The following is a 15,663-nucleotide window of genomic DNA, read 5'->3' as shown; positions in this document are numbered from 1 at the left end:
GTTTAAATGAGATAATGTATATATGATTGTGTTTTGTAAATGGTCCAGTGGGATGTACCATGATAGTGTTGTAAGTGCCTCACTAGTGAGAAGAAGGGCTGGTCAGAGGGGGTTTAGGAGGCAAAGCTTAATAAAAGAAGGTTCTACACCATGCTTCATGCCTATGCCTTGTGCTGTGACAGGTGCAATTTGATTTCTTCCTTCTTTCCTTCCTTTCCTTCCTTCCTTCCTTCCTTCCCTCCCTCCCCCTTTCTTTCTTTCTTTCTTTTTTCTTTTTCTTTCTTTTCTTTTCTTTCTTTCTTTCTCTCTTTCTTTCTTTCTTTCTCCTACTATGTGTGCTAAGTTCAAGAAGTGAAGGGCAGTAAGAGGGCAGAGAATGAGAGGTTTATATTTCAATGCCTCAGGGTCAGAACTTTCAGAGAACTTTCCTAGATGCAATCTGCTACACCTACTCTAAATGTTATACAGATCAAGGCAATAAAATGACAATTACCATGTAATGAAGGTGTCACTCAATGGGGGCTCACCAAGACCTGGCAGTGAGGGGTCCAAGTCTGAAGCATGAAGCTTTTTTGTTGTTGTTTTTTTACAGTTGCTGAGGATCATGGAGGATGTGAAAATTCCAGATTTCTTTTCTTTTTAAAATATTTTATTTTTTTAGAGTAGTTTTAGGTTCACAGCAAAACCAAACAGAAACTAGAGAGTTCCATATACCTGCCGTCCCCACACATGCACAGCCTCCCGAAGTATCAACCTCCCCCACCACAGGGGAACATTTGTCACAATTGATGAACCTACATCAACACATCACTATCACCCAAAGTCCATAGCTTACATTAGGGTTCACTCTTAGGTGCTGTACATTCTATGGGTTTTGATAAATGTATAATAGCATGTCCCCACCATTATGGTATCATACACAATAGTTTTACTGCCCTAAAAATCCCCCGTGTTCCACCTATTCATCCCTCTCTCCCCCCAACCCCTGGCAACTGATATTTTAACTGTTTCCATAATTTTAGATTTTCCAAAATGTCCTATAATTGGAATCATACAGTATGTGACCATCAGTAATATGTATTTCAGGGTCCTTTGTATCTTTTCATGATTTGACAAGCTCATTTATTTTTAGTGCTGAATAATATTCCATTGTCTGGATGTACCACAGTTTATTTTTCCATCCACCTACTGAACAACATCTTGGTTGCTTCTGAGTTTTGGCAGTTATGAATAAAATTTCCCTAAAAACCTGTGTGCAAGTGTTTGTGTGGACATAGTTGTCAACTCCTTTGGGTAAATACCAAGGAGTGCTATTGCTGGATCATATGGTAAGAGTATGTTTAGTTTTGTGACAAACTACCAAAGGGTCTTCCTAAATGGCCATCTTTTCATATGCTTATTTGCCATCAGTATATCTTCTTTGATGATGTGTCTGGTAAGGTCTATTGCCTATTTCTTAACTGGGCTTGGATTAATTAATTTGGGTTTCTTATTGTTGAGTTTTAAGTTTCTTGGTATATTTGGATCCTTTATCAGATATGTCTTTGCAAGTATTTTCTCCCAGTCTGTGACTTGTCTTCTCATTCTTCTGACAGTATCTTTCACAGAGCCAGAGTATTTAATATTAATGAAGTCCAGCTTATCAACCACTTCTTTCATGATTGTGAAAGATCCCTGTGATAAATCCCAGTTGGTCATGGTGTATAATTGTTTTTATAAATTGTTAGATTTCTGCTAATATTTTTGAGAATTTTTGCATCTATGTTCCTGAGATATATTGGTTTATAGTTTGTTTTTGTTTTTTTTTTCTTGTAACATCTTCATCTGCTTTTGGTATTAAGGTAATGCTGACCTCATAGAATGAGTTAGGGAGTATTCCCTCTGCTTCTATCTTCTGGAAAAGATTATAGAATGTTGGTATAATTTCTTCCTTAGGCTTTGGAAGAATTCACCAATGAGCCCATCCGGGCCTTGTGCATTCTTTTTTGGAAGCTTATTAATTATTGACTCAATTTTTTATCAGTTAATTGTTGATTCAGATATATTGTCTGTTTCATCTTGTGTGAGTTTTAGCAGGTTGTGTCTTTCAAGGAATTAGTCCGTTTCAACTAGGCTATCAAGTCTGTGAACATGGAGTTATTCACAGTATTCCTTTATTATCTTTTTAATGTCCTTGAGATCTGTAGTGATGCCCCGTCTTTTATTTCTGATACCAGTTTTTGTGTCTTCTCTTTTTTTCCTAGTCTAGCTAGCAGTTTATCAGTTTTATTGATCTTTTCAAAGAAACACCTTTGGTTTCATTGATTTTCTCTATTGATTCCTTGTTTTCAATTTCATGATGTCTGGTCTAATTCTTATTATTTCTATTCTTCTGTTTACTTTGGATTTAATTTGCTCTTCTTTTTCTGGTTTCCTAAAGTGAAAGCTTAGATTATTCATTTTAGATCTTTATTCAGTACCATAAATACTATAGTATATGATAGTATTCCTAAAATTTCCCAGTAAACACTTCTTTCACTATATCCCACAAATTTGCTAAGTTGTACTTGCATTTTCACTTAGTTCAAAATATTCATAAATTTCTTTTGAGATTTTTTCCTTGACCCATCTGTTGTTTAATCTCTATTATTTTGGAACTCCCCAGCTATCTTTCTGTTACTGATTTCGAGTTTAATTCCACTGTGGTCTGAGAGCAGACATATGATTTCTATTCTTTTAAATGTGTTAAATTCTGTTTTCTGGCCCAGAATGTGATCTATCCTGGTGAATGTTTCACGTGAGCTTGAGAGTTATGTGTATTCTGCTGTTGTTAGATGAAATAGTCAATAGATGTCAATTATATTCAGTTGATTGGTGGTGCTGGTGATTTCAACTATGTCCTTACTGATTTTCTGCTTACTGGATCTGTCCATTTCTGATAGAAAGTTGTTAAAGTCTCCAGTAATAATAGTGGATTCATCTTTTTTTTTTTTTTTTTTTTGGGCATTTATCCTGCTAGTGTTTTCTGAGCTTCTGGATTTCTCCTTGCAGCCCTACTAGTTTTGCCTCCCATACTTTGACACTCTATTGTTAGGCTCATAAACATTAAAGAGTGCTATGTCTCCTCGGGGAATTGACTTTTTTATCATTATGTAATGCCTCTAGTAATTCCTGATTAGTGTTTGTATGGTGTATCTTTCTCCATCCCTTTGCTTTTGTGCATATTTATATTTAAAGTGTGTTGCATGTGGACAACGTATGGTTGAGTCTTATTTTTTAATCCACTTTGACAGTCTCTGTCTTTTAATTGGTGCATGTAAACCATTGATGTTTAAAGTGATTATTTATATAGTTAGATGAATGTCTATTGTATTTTTTACTGTGTTCTATTGGTTGTCTTTAATTCCTTTTTGGTCTTCCTCTCTTTTTCTGTCTTTTGTGGTTTTAACTGAACATTTTATATGATTCCATTTTCTTTCCTTCATTAATATACATGTTATACTTCTTTTTCTAACTTTTTTAACTGGTTGCCCTAGAGTATGCAGTATACATTTACAAACAATCAAGGTCCATTTTCAAATAACACTAAACTGTTTCACAGGCAGTGCAAGTACCTTATAATAACAAGATAATCCTAATTCCTTCCTCTTTACCCTTGCATCATTGTTGTCATTAATTTCACTTGTATAGAAGCCTACATATATAATCAAATGCATTGTTTTGTTGCTACTATTATTTTGAATAGCTGTTAGCTGAATCTCTTAGAGCAATTAAGAATAGGAAAAATTAGGGGCGCCTGGGTGGCTCAGTCGTTAAGCGTCTGCCTTAGGCTCAGGTCCTGATCCCAGGGTCCTGGGATGGAGCCCCGATATCGGGCTCTCTGCTCAGCAGGAAGCCTGCTTCTCCCTCTCCCACTCCCCCTGCTTGTGTTCCCTCTCTCGCTGTGTCTCTCTCTGTCAAATAAATAAATAAAATCTTAAAAAAAAAAAGAATAGGAAAAATTAAAATGTTTATGTTCATTTATACCTTTTCTGATGATTTTCCTTTCTTAATGTACATCTGAGTTTCTGACCTATAATTTTCCTTCTTTCTGCGGAACTTCTTTTAACATTTCTTGCAAGGCAGGTCTACTAGCAACAAATTCCCTCATATTTTTTTTTGTCCAAAGTCTTTATTTCTTCTTCACTTTTGAAAGCTAATTTTGCAGGGTACAGAATTCTAAATAGGTAGCTTTTTTCCTCTCAATACATTAAATATGCCATTCCACTCTCTTCTTGCTTGCATGGTCTCTGAGAAGTTTAATTAATTTTTATCTTTGCTCCTTGATAGGTAGGGTATTCCCCGTCCCCCTTGGCTTCTTTCTTTCAGGATTTCTTTCTTTCTCTTTGATTTTCAACAGTCTGAATATTATATGCCTAGGTATAGGTGTAGTTTGTTTTGTTTTGCTTTTGGCATTTATACTGATGGTGTTCTCTAAGCTTCCTGGACGTGTGATTTGGTGTCCAACACTGCTTTGGGGGAAATTCTTGCTCATTATTGCTTCAAATATTGCTTCTGTCCCTTTCTCTCATTCTTCTCCTTCTGGTAATCCTATTACATGTATGTTATACCTTTTATAGTTGTCCCACAGTTCTGGGATATTCTTTTTTTTTTTTTTTTCAGCCTTTTTTTTTTTAGATTTATTTTTATTTATTTTAGAGAGGGGGGAGGGGCAGACTCCATGCTGAGCATGAAGCATTACTCATGACCCTGAGATCACAACCTGAGCCAAAACCAAAAGTCAGTTGCTTAACCTACTGTGTCACCCAGGTGCCCCCTTTTTTTCAGTCTTTTTTCTGCTTGTTTTTCTGTTTTGGAAGTTGCTATTGACATTTCCTCAAGCTCATAGATTCTTTCCTTGGCCATGTCCAGCCTACTAATGATGCCATCAAAGGCCTTTTTCATTTCTGTTACAGTAGTTTTGATCTCTAGCATTTATTTTTTATTCTTTCTTAGAATTTCCATCTTTCTGCTTACACTGACCAGACTCAGATATGGCAGGGATGTTGGAATTATCAAACCAGTAATTTAAAATAACTCTGATTAATATGCTAAGAGCTCTAACAGATAAAGTACACAGATGTAGAGCATCTTGCATTTCTGTAGAGCCCTCTTCCACACCCTCCAAATCAGACTGCACCCTGTCCTCTACCCTCCATCCTCAATCAGAAAGCCAGACCAAGCCCATGCAGCACAGAAGGGCTGCTCAGGTGTTTATCATTCCAAAATTCTGCAGCATTAAGGCAGAGCATAACTGCTATAAGAGAGGAAAGGCTGTCCTTCTAGGTTAAAATATATTCCAGTCTACCTCAATTAAAGTTTCCACTCCCAACTGTTCCTCCCATTAACATCTACCATTCTAGTATCTCCCAAGAATCCACTGTGACTTACCCTGACTTTCCGACTTCACATCAGCAGATTAAAGCTTATTGAAGGCCTGCCTATAAGAAATGGGCCTTTGGAAGACGTCCAGTACTTCTGTGTTGTTTGTATGCTGGAACAGATAGAGACCATGAGTTTGTAACTCTATTTTCATTCCATTTCAATAACAAAAAATGTCAAGCACTTTCCACAATTCTGGCACTAAATAGTTAGTTAAGACATAACCATGTGGAGAGATGTGGTCCCTACCTCCAAGGAAATCACAGACTAACAGAGACTCAGTAACGAATACAGCATCCCACAAGTTAAGGCTCAAGTAGCCCTCTGGGTTTCTACTAACAGTGATCCCTGTAGCAGGCACCAAAAATAAACAAATATTATTTCAGTAGATGGAAGGATGGATAGATACATAAATACATACATACATACATAGCTGAATGTATGGATAAATGTTCCTTTCTCTATTAAACCCATGAGGATTCCACATTTACCAAGGAGGGATCCAGAAGTGGCCTCAAACACTGAATCCAGAAAGTAACTGAAAAGGATCAGCCCAGGTAAAAATAGGCCATTCCTAACCATAGCCTAATGATGGCACTGCAGCATTAGAATTACATAAGGAGTTCTCAAAATTACAGATGATCCACAGGCTCCATCCCCAGAGATTCTGAACCAGTGAGGATATAATCCTAGGTACCTATATTTTTTTAAACCTCCTGGGATTGTTTTGATTCACAGTTGAGTTTGAGAGCCATTGAGACAGATTCCCAGATCTAGCAGGTGAGAGTCAAGAAGCCATAAATCCAGGCAAAGAGTCAACACAGGGAAGACAGAAGCCTCATTGATAAGGCACAGCCAGGGCAGAAAATAGGGCTCCTTGCATACCTTCAGTTATAGGTAGAATTGGGCTTCAAGTCTGAAATAGACCTCAGTGTGCTAGCAGGTACTCAGAGAGCGATACGTGACCCTTATTAAAGTAGCACGGCTCTGAGAGTATTTCAGGTTAACATCACACTGTTCACCGGTGGTTGTCAATCAAATCTCAAGGTGTGACTCCCTCTGTGAAGAAATGAATCTAAGGAAGGGAGAGAAAGCACCTCAATATTTGCACATTGAAAAGTATTATTTTTCTACTGCGGAAATATAAACCTGTCACTACAATGATTATCTTACCCCATTAACCCTAAAAGTTTGGCACTGTTGAGCAAAATCAGCTTAATTCATCAGCATTTTGTCATTGGCATGTCCTGAGGTCATCAGAAATCGGTGACAGCTTCAGTCTGGTTTTCCTTCACTGTCCTGGCTCCCTAAAGCCCAGCCCACAGCTGCCAGCCGGAAGCCATCTCGTGAGAAAAACGCAAGCCCTTCAACTTCATTTGAGAACATACAATATCTGGAAGCCACTGGCTTTATCTTCAGTGAGTAAAAAGTCCATCTGGCCTGAGTAAATAATAAATTAGGTTTTTTAGTTCAAGATACAATACTGGACAATGTGAACCTTTACGAAAACCTCTTTTGCTGAAACTGAACTCTTCCCACTGCTAATTAGAACATGATCGTTCACGTCCACAAAGGAATTCACGCCTTACAAAAGAGTTACCCACCAGGCTCCTGAAACACGGAGTTCTTCCTTTCTGTCAGGAGCAGGGCTATGGCATGAAACTCGGCACACCTGGATGCTTTCATGGACGACGTTCACACACTTAAGCTTTCCTTTATAATGTGTAGAGCCCTTGAAAGTAACAAAACTGTATCTGATGAAATTATCTCCAAGGTAAGAATTCTTGAGTGACGTGCACCTGATTTGTCCCCCTTTTCCTGAAACACAGTGTAGCTGACCCTGACCTGGTGCCTCTCTGGATTGCCTTTCTGGCTTCCTGCCCAAGGTTCTGCTTGTCTCCTGAACCATGATCCTGCCACTGCTTTTAACAACCTCCCCAAGGGGGCAGGAACCCCGGCTACTCCCCAGGCCACGTGGCCAGCTGGTACTGTGTACCATACTGAGGTCTAGACTTGGATAACACGCCACGGTCAGAGCATGGCATCTGGCCCACTGAGCCACTGCTGTGGAGGCAGATCAGGTGACACAGGGGGCTGAGCATCCGCTAGGAAATGGAAGGTGACAGGGAGCCGCATGACAAATTTCTCCTCATTTCCCCCTTCTGTGGACTACTCTGAGGACTCGTTTCTCCTTGAAATTCTTTCAGAGAAAATCCAATGTGCAGCATGAGCACGCCCACCAATTGAGTTGCGTGGCTTTTTGGGGCTTGTTGCGGAGCAATGGCCAGCCCAGTAACGTGCTGCGTAGCTTCACGTGTTCCTTTGACTCACTTTCCATTCTTCTTCACCCTCATCTCAAAGGTCTTGCAATTTGCAAATATCACATCGGCACTTGAATCCTCGGCTAAAGCTCTGCTTTCTAGAAGACACAGTTAAGAGGCTCCTGGGTGGCTCAGTCGGTTAAGCGTCTGCCTTCAGCTCAGGTCGTGATCCCAGGGTCCTGGGATCGAGCCCCGCATCGGGCTCTCTGCTCGGCGGGGAGCCTGCTTCTTCCTCTCACACTTCTCTGCTTGTGTTCCCTCTCTCGCTCTCTCTCTCTCTCTCTCTGTCAATTAAATAAATAAATAAAATCTTTAGAAGACACAGTTAAAACACCTGTCCAAGAGTGGTTCTAGAAAACAATCTTCAAGATGGAATTAGGGAGGTGAATGGGCCGCCCGTCTGAAAGTCATAGGTACTCCCCTGCTAGAGGTACACGGAATAGTAATAACCCCTTGGCATTTGGTAGACTCATGATTTCTTCAACTTTCATTGTAGTTAATAGGGATAGAGTGCAGATGGAGGGAGGTCAAGGCCCTGGGAGCACAAGGGGTCATGGCATTCAATCAACATAGAAACAATGCTAATTATGTGGACTGTGGGTTAGGATAGATACTTATTACAGCATGAAAGATATTTAAATAAATAACAGCTCAGGGAAGCCAACGTAAGGCATGATCTAACATCCAGATGCCCTCTAAGGCAGTATTAAAGGAAATCTTTATTTCGGGGAGCCTCAGGAAAGACTGTGCTGAAAATCAGGGCAAGGATCTGATTCTAGATCCTAGATTCTAGATTCTGGGCATCCAGAGCTGCCATGAAGATGAAAAGCAGAGCCTCAGCAAATATTCTATGTCAAGTCAGAGCCCTGATAGGGAAAGTGTAGGACTCTGAGTACTGGGATGGAGACATTTAGGTGCAGGAGCCTGAGCACCTCAAAACTCCGAATCCCCTTCTGCTGTCCTTCCCAAAGAGGCAGCACCTTCACCTTCACCAGAGAAGACTAGCCTCTCCTTGCCTGGAGGATATGCAGTGCTTTCACCTAAAGCAGTTTCCTCACAAGATGATGCTTATCCTCCTGAAGACAAGCTAACATCCCACAACCTTCATTGTCTCCAGACTAACAGCCCAAGTCGGGTCTCAGCAAGAGTAGACGGAGGAGCAAAATCCCTGTTTCAGGGAGAAATTGTCTAGATAGGTAAGAAATCACAAAGCTAGTGAGAACTTGAGAACATAAATGGAAGTGAGCATCAAGGATGCCAGCCCAGGGTTGGCAGCATATAGAGCTGGATAGAGGGGAAATGACTGACAGGGAATAACCCATTTAGGATTCACACTTTCCTTTGTGTCAAGAACACCTGCATAGCTTGCTGGGGTGGCTACTTGAAGCCTAGATTCCATAAGGTGATACAGTGAACAAAAGGAGTTGCCAGAATTACCTTGGCATCATGTTAAAGAAGAGATCGGAAGACTTAGGAAAGTGGGAACATTAAACATCGATCTATCATGTATGGTCCCAGAACCTACCACTCAGAGGACACAGTCTTTACTACGGCAGTAAAAATCATATTACTGAGGAAGATATGAGCATCTTGGAGAAGTTCGTTAGTGGCTTTCAGAGGCACAGTGAACATAATTACTTAATAGGCAGCACGTTGGAGTGGCAGTCAGGGTTTCTTGGTCCGTAGGGATCTCTCCTAGGGACAAGATAGGTGGACAGCCATTAGAATGTTGTATTTATACACGAAGAAAAATACCTAGATTCGACAAATAGAAGGACATTAACCACCGAAAGAAAAATGATGGCCCTCACCTCTTGGCCAATTCACAGACACAGACCACATTGGGAAGGGAATCCCAGGACCCTGAGTCCTGATCAATGACCAAAGTTAGCCTCATAGAGGGCCTAGTGCATCTGCAAATCCACTCTGTGGTTATCTGTCCAGTTCCCAAGTATATAGTTAGGACAGATACACTTAGCATGTGGTTAGCACCGGGAGACCCCTCACAGTATTGGTCTGATTTGTGGAGTAAGGGTCACTATGGTAGGAAGAGCCAAGTGGAAGCCCTGAAATGTCCCTATCTCCCACAGCAGCCCTCAAGATGAATCAGAAGCAATATGACACTTCTGGAAGAATTTCATGGATCAGCACCACCAGCAAAGATTTGAAAGATGAGAACAGTGTATTGTATTCTCATCCAATTCACCCACAACAGTGAGCTACTAAGATTAACTCCATTTTTAGTTGCTGGTCTGAATACGGATCTTTATTGGGGCAGATCAACACAGTGCCTGCCAACCTATCAGCTGCAGGAGTCAGAGGAAGTTTATCCTAATTAAAAAGGACAGCAGTACACACTCACACTCTTGCCTCGGGGCTATGTTAACTCTCTTGCTCTCTGTCATGACATAGCAGAACATCACACTGATCCACTGTATTGGTGACATCATGCTGTTTGGAACTGAACAGGAACTGATAACTATCCCAAGTGCCCTGAGACGCATACATGGGAGAAAGTGGGAGGTGGGCTCCACAAAGACGCAGAAGCACAGCAGATTGGTGAGTTTTATAGAGTTCCACTTGTCTGGGATATGTGGGGACATCCCCCCGAAGGCAAAGAACAAATTGCTGCACCTTGCACCTTACATCACTAGGATAGAGGCATAATGCCTGGAGTTTCTTTGGGTTTTGAAGGCATCATAGTCCCATTTCTCTGATGACTCAGAAAACCACCAATTTTGAATAGGCAACAAGTCCAACTCATGGTTCCAAGTACTCTGTTTCTTGGGCCATGTGACCAACAGATCAAAAGGTTCTTTAGGTATATCTGCGCTGGATAAGAATGTGCAGTCCTCAATAGAAAGGTCACAGCACAGAGCCGGCAGATTCTAGAACAAGGCCATGCACTATGGTAGAGATCCATACTGTTTGAAAAGCAGCTCCTGGCATAATACTGGACTCTGACTGGGACTCAGCAGCCGACCACAGGACACCCCATTCCCCCGCAATCTGATTTCCCAGTGCAAGCTGGGTTGTTACCTAACCTACAAAGACATAAGTTTGGACCTCCACACCAGCAGCATGTCATGCAATGGAAGTGGAATATTTGGATGTAGCCTTTAGCAGATCCAGAAAGATCCAGTAAATTATAAAAAGAGCTACCCAGACTCTCACTTCGCTTCTTTCTGTTGCACTGCTGACTCTCCCTTGATCCATACCATAGCCTCCTCGGGGGCGCCCTCCGCCTCACTGAACTCAGGCTTGGTTCACAGAATAGGATGGCGGCGGCATTGTTGCCCAAATCAAGAGAGGCCCTTCAATGTGGTAGTAAAAGGTGAGTCTTCCAGTGAACCCAGCTGGAACCAGGGCGCTTGGCCCTCCTCTTCAGGTGGAGGGAGGGGAGACCTGAGGCAGACCTGCGCACTGCCTTCTTTGCAGTATTTGGGTGGCTTGGCCAGTTGTCAAGGGCCTGGAAGGAACAGAGTGGGGGATCAGAGACAAGGCAATCTGGGGAAGAGACATGTGGAGGGACTTGTGGACATGGGTCCCCAAGCCCGTGGATGCATCATTGGGTCTCATATTAGTGCCCGAGAGCATCTACCCACCTGGGGCTGTCCGCCAGCAGCTGGACAGGATGGCCCATCCTCAGCCTGTCACCCAACCTCTCTCCTCAAATACCGCAGCATTTGCTCAGTGTGTCTGTGAACAGAGGGGTCAAAGTGACAAGGATGTGGGTTACACAAAAGTCCAAAAACAGGGGCTCCCTTTTCCCAGACTGTGATTGCTGATGGTCCAACCTGCCAGCAAAAAGACCAATGCTGATCGATCCTTGAAGCAACGACCCTCATCATATAGCCCAGCCAGCCACGTGGGGCAGGTCAATTACATGAGACCACTTCCACTTCGGAGCAGGTGGCAACTCATCCTTCCTAACACCAACACCAGCTCCAGAAGAGGATTTTCTTCAGGCTAAAACATCACACCTATCACATACACCAACATGTGGCACAGTACTCAAGGCATGGAACGATTTGTTGGGGAATGAATGAATGAGCGAGTGAATGAATGAATGAATGCTGGAAATAAACATGTGAGGCAGAGGGTGAAAGACTTACATGAGTTCAGAAGACTCCTGAACATACACCCCCAGCTGCGATCTCTCTCTCCCAGCCCCTTCCTTCCAGCTGTAAGGCATCGTAATCTCTCGTCTGGGTAAAGCACCCTGACAGAGTTTGTTTCATTTCATCCTCAGTACAGTCGTGTGAGAGAGGGGGAGGTCAGAGAGACAGTGCTCACAGTACCCATTTTCTCTTCTTTGCGGGCACAGGACTAAACCGCATGTCCCAGCCCCCCTGAAGTTCGATTGGGACCAACTGATCTCATTCAGACAAATGGAAAGTGGCGTGGGCTGCGTCCAGGTCTGGTGCACACAGATCTCTCGGTGTGACCCTCCATCGCTTGACTGACCTGTGGAGACCTCCGAGGCCGCATTCTGAAGACAGCAGCTCCATCGGATGGGAGATGCCCGGTCCCTGACTGGCTGTGTGGAGAGAGGCCCCTGTCTGACTTGCAGTGGACTTGGACCTGAGCAGTAAAGATTTTTATCTTGTTGAGCCACTGAGAGTTTGGGACTATTTGTTACAACAGGTAGCCTAGCCTGAATAAAACAGGAAGATTGGTGTGAATTTTATCATGAAAGATGGACAGAGACCGAAACATCAAATGGTGAGAAAAGTACAAGTAACGGAAAATCACCCAGCTTGTAGTTCAGCACACCTGGAGATGGATTCGTCGCTCCACCCCTGGCAGGCTGGGTAACTCTGGGCACATCATTCACCATCACTGTGCATCAACTTTTATATCTGTCAAATGAGAACACCTGTCTTGCAAGTTTATCACGAGGATGAGAGATAATATTTATCACGTGCCAGGCAAATTTGCTGGCATAGTAGGTGCTCCATGAACACCCACTCTCTTTATTACTAAGTCACGGATTCACATGGTAAATAACATCGGAGCCCGGGGCAGAGCCCCATGTTTAGGAGCCCCGCCCAGAACAGCCCTAGCCCATACCCCGTTTTCCTCAGCCCTGCTTTGTGCTGTGGCCAAATGGCCATCTTGTCATTATAAAGGAGACCCCACCAGAATGCCCATTTCTGACAACCTTTCCCGAACGCTATGTGCCTGCACATAGTTGAAGGGCTGGAATGAGGCCCAGGCATAACCGAAATCATGTGACCCTGAGTTTTGTTAGAGCAGACTTTGACTGCATTTGGAACAAAGGAGATGAAGTGGTCACAAACGGTGACCGAAGCTACCACATTCCGCTCTGCACTTCTTAGATTCAAACGTTGCCTGTTTCCAAGACGGTGTGAGCCGGCCACGCACTCCGGAATCGCTGCGCCCTCTGGTGGTTGTGAGCGTAATCGGGTCTGTCAACTCCCAGACGTTAGAGGGGGAAGATGAAGTACTGGAAGTCCTCCTGTGAAAGATCTGGGTAGTCACACTCACACACGCACACGCGCACGCACACACTTTAAGGAAGACCAGGTTGATGTGTGTGCAGCCCAAGGGCAGAGTCTGTGTCAGGGGAACTCTGCCCAGAGGCAGATGAGGGAGGTGAAGAGAGGGGTCGGCAGGAGTGGAGAGGAGCAAACATATCAATGGGGAAAGCCACAGGATTTGGAAGTGGACTCAGATGAGAGGAAGGAGGCAAAACGATGAGAGAATAAGCAAGGAAGCCTCTCCTGGTTCCAGACCACGGGCCACATCCAGGCTACGGCGGGCTCCTCCGCCCCCAGAAAGTACCAAGGGCACAGAATTCCACTGGGCAGTCTGAAGTCTGCACCATCCGCCTCTGTCATGCTGCTTTCCCCTCTTCCGTCTCCCTCATGCCTCATCCCTGCACCGACCAGAGAGGCTAGCCGATCTCCTCCTCGGCGAAGGAAGCGCTGCAGGTGAGGACACCTGAAGTCTTGCACCTGCTGGGGTGATGCCTGAGTCCTCTCCACCCTACTCCCCATCCCTCCGTAGAGATTTGTTCCTTGAGAGAAGCCTTTTCTGGGCTTCAGAGCAGAATGTAAGTAGATCTAGGAACAGTAGATTTTAAAAATTAGGAAAACCTGGATTAAGCAACGATAAGCAGTTTTCTATACTGAGGGACTTCTCAGAGCCTTAAGTACACTAACATGCTATGAGAGTCAGCTGGAGAGAATTAGAGGCTGGTGTTTCCAAAATGACTTGAACACTGTAACCTACTTTTCAAAGAGCATCTTGAAAGCACTTGGGAAGCACTTCCTTAAACAACTGGTAAGCACATTCTGGTTAAGGTCCAGAGGACAGGTCCTTGTGCTAGAAAAAGGTACTATTCTAGGTGCCAAGATAGGAGAGCTCCCCCTTAGATCTTCCACTCTGTGTGTGCTTTGGCGTAGGTCCCTTTCCTTTCTTTGGGTTCCATTTCCTCATCTGTAAAGTGAGGAGTTTAGAGAGATCCGTGGTTTCCAAACTGTTCCAGGGAACTTGGGGCTTCATGGAGGCCCTTCATCGATTCCACGACAGTCATGAAATTTCCATAAAATAAGGAAATGTGAACTCCTGAGGGAATCCACTATTCTCCTTTTCCCTAAACAGAACCAAACAAATAACAAAAAGCCTACATATAACCTCTTCGACCAAACTAGGAGACAGGAGATTATCAAACTCTGGGATATGGATAAACTCATCAAACCAGCCACAACAGGAGGTGGCCACAAAAATGAAAATCCGCTCCCTCCCCCCAAAATGCTCACCCCCACAAGAGGAAGACGCCATCCTGAGCAGAAACCGGGCCAGCAGATCTGCATGCATCCCGTGTGGGGAAGAGACGTCCCACGGGCTGGCGCTTGGAGGGGACAGCTACAGTAAGTGAGGGTCTGGGTGGGGCGGGGCGTTTAAGCCCTTGGGAATCTCAGAAAAGGCCAGCAAACAATTCATTCCAGCAGGAAGGAGCGTGGCTTTGAGGGGAATTACTGGAAACAGAAACCAAACTGAGCAGGGCAGGAACACTCTAAGTGAAAGAGAAAGCTTGGGTGGCGGGAGGGGCCTAGAGGAAGCCGGTCTCAGAAAACACGGGCACGCAGCAGGTGGAACAGAGAGCATGCTGGAAAGCGCAGCCTGCTGGGAAGGGGGGTGGGGGCTGGAACAGAAAATCTCCTGGCACCAGACTGGTGGCTCAGCGACCAAGAAGTGGCTGCAGAGACAGAGCTGAGCTGACCTTGAGCTGGGAAAAATGCCCTAGCCCATCTCCTCCCAGAACCCCTACTCACTCCCAACTGAACCTCCTGGAGAACCCAGGCCTGGAGAAGGCGGCTGCTTTAAACCTGAGGGAAAAGGCAAATCAGCCCAGCTCCACCCTAAGTTACCTTCAGAAAGATTAACCCGAAACAAGCAACACCAGAGCCAAGCAAGTGCCCTTAGTGCTTGCTTCCTGTGCCCTTGGCCACCTCCGGTTTCAGTCCGAGGGACAAAGGACAGATCCCTGCGGGCCCAGACCCAGCCCACCCCGCAGGGCCTCCTCCACAGGGCACCTGGACTCTTCCTGCTTTCTGCCCTGGGGCTCTTTCCAGTACCTCTCAGCTCACAGGTAAGCGCAGCCCAGAAGTGCAGGGAAGCTGACGCCCCCAGGGGCGACCCTCAAGCAAAGGAAGACACCAGCCTCCTTGTCCTTCAGCCCTCTGTCCCCTGGCAGAGATCCTGGCAGAGCAGGTCCCCATTGCCCACATCTTGATGGCACATCCTCCTTTGGTCCTTTTTCCCTCCCTGTCACACTATCCCAAATCCCTCCTTCCCACCCCTGGGGTCTTCCCCCAAATAAGCCGCCCCCACCAAGTCTGTTTTAGGTGAGTTAATATTGGATGTGGCCCCAGGAGAGAGAACCTGACACATTTCCAGGAAAACCCATTTA

General features: G+C 44.3%; 1 long non-coding RNA gene across 11 annotated transcripts; it reads right to left on the bottom strand.

Moving 5' to 3' along the window:
* Positions 1–627: 627 nt before the first annotated feature.
* LOC115938443 (uncharacterized) lies at positions 628–14,783 on the bottom strand. 11 transcript variants are annotated; one of them, XR_014139604.1, is made up of 10 exons: positions 12,498–14,783; positions 12,189–12,378; positions 11,327–11,420; positions 10,896–11,190; positions 9,247–9,416; positions 7,732–8,005; positions 6,574–7,132; positions 6,286–6,475; positions 5,410–5,512; positions 628–2,413 (listed from the first exon to the last, which is right to left on the bottom strand). It is a non-coding gene; the product is annotated as an uncharacterized LOC115938443 (long non-coding RNA). The 11 variants fall into 11 exon arrangements; XR_014139601.1 differs by having other exon boundaries at positions 6,574–8,005; positions 12,498–13,810; positions 14,510–14,783; XR_014139605.1 differs by having other exon boundaries at positions 6,574–8,005; positions 12,498–13,672; positions 14,510–14,783.
* Between the last annotated feature and the right edge of the window lie 880 nt (positions 14,784–15,663).

This window comes from Leptonychotes weddellii, chromosome 13 (genome assembly GCF_054177405.1).
Source record: "Leptonychotes weddellii isolate Sample4059 chromosome 13, ASM5417740v2, whole genome shotgun sequence".
NCBI classification, from domain to species: domain Eukaryota; kingdom Metazoa; phylum Chordata; class Mammalia; order Carnivora; family Phocidae; genus Leptonychotes; species Leptonychotes weddellii.
Note: the sequence above shows the minus strand (reverse complement) of the source record. Positions and strands in the feature narration are given on the sequence as shown.